We start from the raw sequence: 7,886 nt of genomic DNA on the forward strand, positions 1-7,886 counted from the left end.
TCTCTCTCATTCTCGCTCTCTCAAATAAATAAATAAATCTTTAAAAAAAAAAAAAATAATCATTACACTGTATTCTGTTTGTGTGTTTGTCTCCCAAATAGACTTTTAGGAAGGCATTGTGTTTTTTTTTAATCTATGTATTCCTGTGGCTGGCATATATCCTCAATAAAACTGGTAAAAGAAGAGAAGGATCTGGAGTCAAAATAATTTAATTAAATCCTGCCTTCCCCACTTGCCATTAGGTTACCTGGGGCAACTGAATAAATTCTCTGTACCTCAATGTCCTGATTTTTAAATGGGAATAATGAGAGGATCTACTTCATTTAATCAATATGTTTAATTATCTAATTTATTCCTCTATTTAATTAATACATATAAAGAGATGGAGTCCTTAGAATAGTGCCTGGCACATATTATTGCACAATAAATGTTAGTTTTATTGTTAAAAATCAACTTATGGTTGGCTCAGTTGGTTAAGTGTCTGACTTCAGCTCAGGTCATGATCTCAGGGTCCTGGGACCCAGCCCAGTGTTAGCTCTGCACTCAGTGGAGAGTCTGCTTGTCCCTCTTCTTTTGCCCCACATACACTCTCTCCCACTCAAATAAAATCTTTAAAAGAAAATCAACTTATCAATTTTAATAGGCATATAGAATCAGTACTACTTTTTTTCATTATTAACATTATAATATGCTTTAAATAAATGATAAAAAAAATCACTTTTCCAAAAATATTCTCCCCCAAAAATATGAATCATCAACTGGGGAAAAAAAAAAAAAACCTGTGGTGTTTAAATTTTAAGTATATTATTTTAAAAAATTCTCTCAGGGACAACTAAAGATTAACAAATCATAACCATCATATTTTAGAAGATAAAGTCTGTTCATTGCTATCCATAAAATGTTGGCAAATTTTCATCTTTCATTTTTTCTTCAATTTGTTTTCATCACCAAGGGAGCCCAAAGAGATATCTCAGGGGCTACTGAAAAACAAAATCCCAATATCTCCTCTGATCATTTCTCAGTGCTAACTCTCAGGAATCTGATACATTTCCATCTACATTGGATACAAAATTAACTTCTACAGCCAACAATGATTTATTGAAGCTAATATTTAAACCCATAAATTTTATGGACAAGACAGAACAGAATTAGAATGTTTGAGTGTTTAATTTGTTTATTACACTTTAGGTTTACAAAAATATTAAAGATAAGCCATTGGAAAAAAACAAATAGAAATTTAAGAACTAAAATATACAACTAAAATAAAAACTCAATGGATGGACCTAATAGAGAATGGCAATGACAGCCGAAAAAAAATCAGTAAACTTGAAGACAAAGCAATAAAAAAATATCTAAACAACAGAGAATTTAAAATTTTTTTCTTAGTGAACAGAATCTTGAGGATCTGTGGCACAATACCAAAAAAATTAACATTCAAGTCATTGGAGTCACAGAAAGAAAGGAAGTGCTTGATGCAAAAAAATATTTGAAGAGATAATAGATGAAAACTTCCCAAATTAGGCAAAAGACATAAACATACAATTGTAAGTTAAATAAATGGGGAAAAATTAATTAAATTATTACACAATGGGGATGGCTGGGTGGCTCAGTCAGTTAAGCTTCTGCCTTCAGGTCAGGTCATGACCCTGGGGTCCTGGGATAGAGCCTGAGTCAGGTTCCATGCTCAGCAAGGAGTCTGCTCCTTCCTCCCCCCTGCTCATGCTCTCTCTCTCCCAAATAAATAAAATCTTTAAAATAAATAAATAAATACATAAATACATAAATAAATAATTACACAATGATTCTATGAAATAGAACATAACTATTACAAAATAGTGTGCAATTATGTATGTAAATATGAAGTGGATTTTAAAATGTAAACAAGAAATTAGCTTCATAGGTATTATTTGCAAGGCAATCTTTAATGTTGTGACATTATTTTTACAACAGAAAAAATAAAGGAATATTGCCACTCATTGGCATTTATTTATTGAGGCATCACTTCAAAGTATTCTGTGTCCTACACTACAGAAAAAAATTAAAAGATTAGTTGATTACTGAAGGAGCATTGCTCCTACACTCAACTATGTGACTGTATGGATGTTAGGATGGTCTGATGTCACTCAGATTGTGAGTGAAGACAGAAGCTGTAGTAACCAGACATTATAGGGTTATGGCAAAATACCATTAAGAGTTCCCAAAACAATTCCAAGACGCTGACAACTTTACTGGAAAATATGTTTCCTTAAGATGGATAGTCATGAAGATAACCAGCCCCAGATTACTGCTGTTTGTTACAAAAATTAACATCTGCTTTCTCTTTATCTATGGCTTTCTTTCTATTTGCATGGAAGAGGGAAAATAGTATGTTTAGACTGCCTAAATAGTTTAGTTGATAGGTAAGTGTTGATGATTATATTAGTAACTGGAAACACTGCAATACATAAAATTATCCAAGTTCCATATTATATCCCTTTTCACTAACCATACTCCCAAGAGGCTTATGTAATTAAAAGTAGCTTCAAGCCAAGTCCTAATGTGTATAAACTCATAGAATAGTTGTCCAGGTCTCTTCCTCTTAAAGTTTTATTTTCTGATTTGGAAACTATGACTTATCAAGCCAACCTTTCAATAAATACTAAATTCTACTCAGCCAACTCCCAGAGGGGAGGTAATTTTATTGCACTATACGAATAGTAGTACATGGAATTTGCAGATATTTGTGGGCAAGCTCCAGCAACTATTTCATAGTTCACTGTACCAACTGTTTATTTCATGAGCCAAGTTTATATATCCCTTGACATCCAGGCTAGAGTTCCCCCCTAGGCTAGAGTTCTCCCCCCACCCCACACACCTAAGCTTAAAACCCCAAAGCGTGTTCAAATAGATTTCTCACAGCATGAAGTAGAAATTTACTTTGAGTAGATCAGAAACTAGCATAGTGCCCAATATTCTAAATTCAGTCATAAAAATAAAACATCCCTATCAAAGCAATTTGATATATCATCTGTATACCTCACATTCATATTTAATTATTTACTAATTCATTCATTCAACCACCATTTGAGTGGTGACTATAGGTAAAATGCATTACTAAGCACTGGGGGCATATTGCAGAACCAAAAGAAGGTGGTTCCTATTCTCACCAAGGTAAATACAGACATAAAACACTCAATTACACAACTGGGTCATAAATGCATGGTGTGAAGAAGACCTGTGGGTGTTAATAGCATATAACAGAGAAACTTTTGAAAGCCTCCTCTGGGAAGGGGTGGGGGAAAACCACGTGTGCTGAAATATGGAGGACAAATAAACATTATTAGTAAAGTCAAATTGGAAATGAAGAGATGGAGAAAGGGGAACAAAAGACATTTCAGATAAGGGAACAGCATGTGCAAAGAATCTGGAGCAGAGACAATAAACTGAAAGATGGTCAATGTTGCCAGAGTGGACAGAGGATGAGGATAGAATGTGAAATGAGGCTGATGGATGGGTAGAGGCAGATTCAGGCAGATTCATGTCTTATAGGTCATATCTAAGAGTAACACAAAGACACTGAAGTTTTGGGAGCAGAGGAATGGCATAAACAGATGTGTGTGTGTGTGTGTGTGTGTGTTTAATCACTGTAACAATAGATGAAAAATAGATTCAAAGGAATCACATATGGAGGCCAGGAGATCAGTTAGCCTTAAAAAGTTCAAGGGAGAAATGATGGTCACTTTGACTAAAACAGTGGTTCTCAACTGAGGGCACTTTGATACCTCCCACCTCTAAGAGTACATTTGGCAATGTCTGGAGACATTTTTGGTTGTCACAAGTAGGGAGAGTTGTACTACAAGCATACAGTGGGTAGAGGGCAAGGATACTGTCCAATACCCTAAAATACTATGGCAGCACATCACAACAAAGAATAACCCAGTCCCCAAATGTCAATAGCGACAAAATTAAGAACCCTGGACTAGTGTGATGGCAGCAAAAATGAAGAGTAAACATATATTTAGAAAGTACAAATGACAAATCTGTTATCATTGAATACAGGATGAGGATGACAAAATAAAAAAATATATATCAAAAATAAACCCCAGTTTTCTAGCTTGTGAAACTGAGTGAATTGTCAGCCATTCACTGAAGACTCTAAGTCTGGAGGCAAAAGACCAACTTTGAATTCAGATGAATTGAGTTTGAGATGCCTTTAACACATCAAGTTACATAAGCAGTTATGCATATTGATTTGCATTTCAAAGAAGGAGCAAGCACAGAATGAGCTGACAAGTCAAATAAAATGAGAACTGTGCCATTTGGCAAAGTTGTTTGTTGGAGACAAGATCAGTAAAGACTGAGGTAGGACAATGGAAACAGTGGAAATCTGTCAATGAGGTTGAGCAAACACTAGAGAAATACGATGTGGATTAAGTTTTTTTCAGAGTTCTTTTGTTTGTAAACTAAGAAAGTCCTGAGAATGTTTCAAAAGCTGATAAGGAAAGAGCCAAAAGAAAGTGAGCTGAAAAGACAACAGAAGAGGAAATAACAAAATGACAAGATCTACCTTCTCTAAAATCCAAATTTCTCTTGACATCCGTGTTTGGATGTCTCAAAAATATTTCAAATGTAATAAATTAAAAACTGAGTTAGCTCCCTCCTCTGCAATGGTTTCTTTTCTCTAATGACAGCACCATCCAACCATTTAGACAACCCAGTAACAGAGGAGAGGAGTCAGGCTTGATGCCTCTCTGTCAGCGACTCCTACACTGAATCCATCATAAGTACCTCTCAAATTATTTCATTTCTCTCCACAACCTCACAACACCCTAGTCAAAGCAATCACTCCCTCACCTACAACACATAACAGCCTCCTAACTGTTTTCCTGCCCGTTATGAGCTGTTCTTGCACTCTGTAGCCACAAAATCTGATTTTCTCCTCCCACAGCTTAAAACTCTTCAGTGATTATCCATTGTTTGAGGACAGACCCAAATCCTTAATATTGCCCTCAAAGCCATTTTTGTGTTTCAAGTCTCAGTGCACAACAGGTTGTTCTCACTCTTTCTGCAGTACCCTCACAGGTCTTCTTTCAGTCATATCTCCCTCTGTCCTCTGCACAACACTGTTCCCTCTGCTGGGACCTCTCTTCATGACTCACTCCCTACTCATTCTGTAAACAGAAACTTGAAAGCCATTTCCTCAATGAACTATTACCAAACATGACAAGTCAACTTAGCTACAGAACCATATTTTTCTCCCTTGTGGAACCTTCCCCAAAAAATGATTCTACATGTATTATGTGTTTATCTGATTGTGTACCTGTCTCTCAAGCTCTTTGAGAGCACAGATCCTGCTTGATTTTATTCAGTCACGAGGCTAATGTTCAGCACAGTGCCTGACACTAGGAGGCGTTTAAAAACCACCTGTTAGAAGAATGAATTATCTTTATAACAACCCCATGAAATGAGTTTAGTTGGTTGTTTGTTGTTGCTATTGTGCTTTTGGTTTCTTAATGATGACAAATCTAAGGCTTAAGGATTTCAGTAAGATTAACAGTTAATCTTGTGCAAGTTACTGGTGGACCAGTGTTCAGACTCTTCTCAACTCCTACCACAATGCTCCCTAAATTCAGTACATTTCCAATCAAATGTACAGATCAAATGAGTCTCTAGGCTAATTCAAAGGTTGAGTATGCCCCTCTCATGATTGTGCCTACCTGGATTTTGTTTTACATCACTGACTTCAACTTATGGAAAGCTTCAAATGATGCCACAGGAGATGAAGTAGGTAATTTATACTAAAAAAAAAAGCTCATCCCTAAGAACTGTGGTTTTTCAGCCAGAACCTTCTAATAGTACTTACAGTGAAACATTTTACTATAACTTGATAAACTGTGCTCACTTAAAATCTTAATTATCAAGAGTACAGTATCAATTTGTAAAAGATTCAGAACTAGCTTGTTTTGAGAATTAATGGGTCTAAATTAGAGATCATCATTAGTAAAACTACTAATTCTCATTTACCATGTCATATTCAATCTGCTAAATTCTATACACTCTAAAGATAAATTGGTCTTAACCATAATTTCTGAGAAAGGAATTTAGAATACGTCTATGGATATGATAAATAAACTATGCCATTTGGCTGATTTAGCAACACAATGCACTCAAAGTACACTAAAACGACAAATATTCTAGTTCCACAATATTTGGCATATTCATTATTTATAAATCACCACTTTTCAAAGGTGGAAAATCCTATAAAATAACTGAACATTAAAGCTATAATAAATACCTTTCCTCTCCACATTGCCTCTACCAAAATGCTAGGTCATATCTCATTATAAACTGAGTATGGCATCACCAGTGATCTCTGCCTCATCAGGGTTTCCTCACTTTTACTGTCTGCACCAGGTATTAGACACTTAGGCAATTTCTACTGTCTATTATGCATAACCATATGTCATTTTGTTTAAATTTCCAACATTGCCTTGGTCTCGGACTTAGAGTCAAAGAAAAGGAAACCCCACTATTTAGTACCTATTCAATTGCAACCAATGTGTAGGAACTCCAAATATATCATTTTATTTAATCGTCACAAAAGCCCATGAGATCAATGTTTCCACATTACAGAAGAGGAAGAGTTGGAAACTTATTTGGTCAACAAGTATCCAAATTTACTAATTTCTAGTAAATTGAGGATTTGGGACTTTTCCAGTAATACTGCAGTAATGTCTGAACCCTGCAGATATCACCAATATGACTTCTTCTAGGTCATTTAAGATAATGTCCAGTTTTTGATCAATACTGATCCAAAGAGCATTTTGACCTTATCAGTTTTATATTGTTTCTACAAAGACTCTCTTTCTGAGGGATTTGAGAAAGGTAAATATGAATACCATAACTCATTTAGGAAAATAGTATCAAAAGACAAATTTTAGTCTTGGAAAGAAGTCTCCAGTATCTGTCATAGTAAAATCATCAACAAATGTCTATTTGCAAGGAAAAATATCCAGTGGCTATCTGACTTTTGAGTATTCTTTAGGAACATAATTTTAAAACACAGTAAACTGACAGATCAACACTCGCCTGTCTCTTGTTAACCTTTACATAATAAAATCAACTAGGATTATTAACCCAACCTATGCAGGCCTTGTCCATGACTTGAGACATGAACATGTTGTTAGTCCAGTTCAGCTCAGAAAATTGGCAATTTTATTTGGTAATGCAAATCCTCTGGTTGTATTTGCTTGTGTGCTTGTTGGCTTGTTTGCTTTAAGTCTATGATTCATTTTATAATGACAACCTAAGTATGTGATTTAGCTAAGGCCTATAGTGAATTAATAGACTAAATTCACAGAGCGCCGTTGTGTCTGAAATTAGGAAATGATTTGCCTTTGCTATTCTTGAAAGAGAGGAAGTAGTTTTGTTTTAAGATTAGGGTGCAGTGTTTTCTCAAAGAGGGCAAGCTGAAACTGATGCTTAACCTAGAGAGGCTTCTGTGAATTGCTATGTAGTTTCATTGGGATTTTGGAAAGACTGTATTTCCTGATTTAATAATACATATGACTGAGATGGGGAAGGCAGTATTTATATATTACGCTGAATCTAAATCTAACACACAATTCTAGAAAAAGAAGGAAGAAAGGAAGGAAGAGAGAGATGGTGAGGGAGAGAGAGGAAGGAAGAAAGGGAAGGATGAAGGAAAGATGGCTATATTATTCAAATTTGCTATTATAATTCCGTATGGACATAATGTTAATGACTTTAAAGTAGCTGTCGAACAGAATTATGTACCCTGTAGGCCCTTATTCTTAGATACCAATGATGCAATAATACTCCTGGTCACTATCATTCATTAAACTCTAGTTAGGGGTTAAGTGTTGTGATAGGCATAATTCAGCATT

This window comes from Leptonychotes weddellii, chromosome 7 (assembly GCF_054177405.1).
Source record: "Leptonychotes weddellii isolate Sample4059 chromosome 7, ASM5417740v2, whole genome shotgun sequence".
NCBI lineage: Eukaryota > Metazoa > Chordata > Mammalia > Carnivora > Phocidae > Leptonychotes > Leptonychotes weddellii.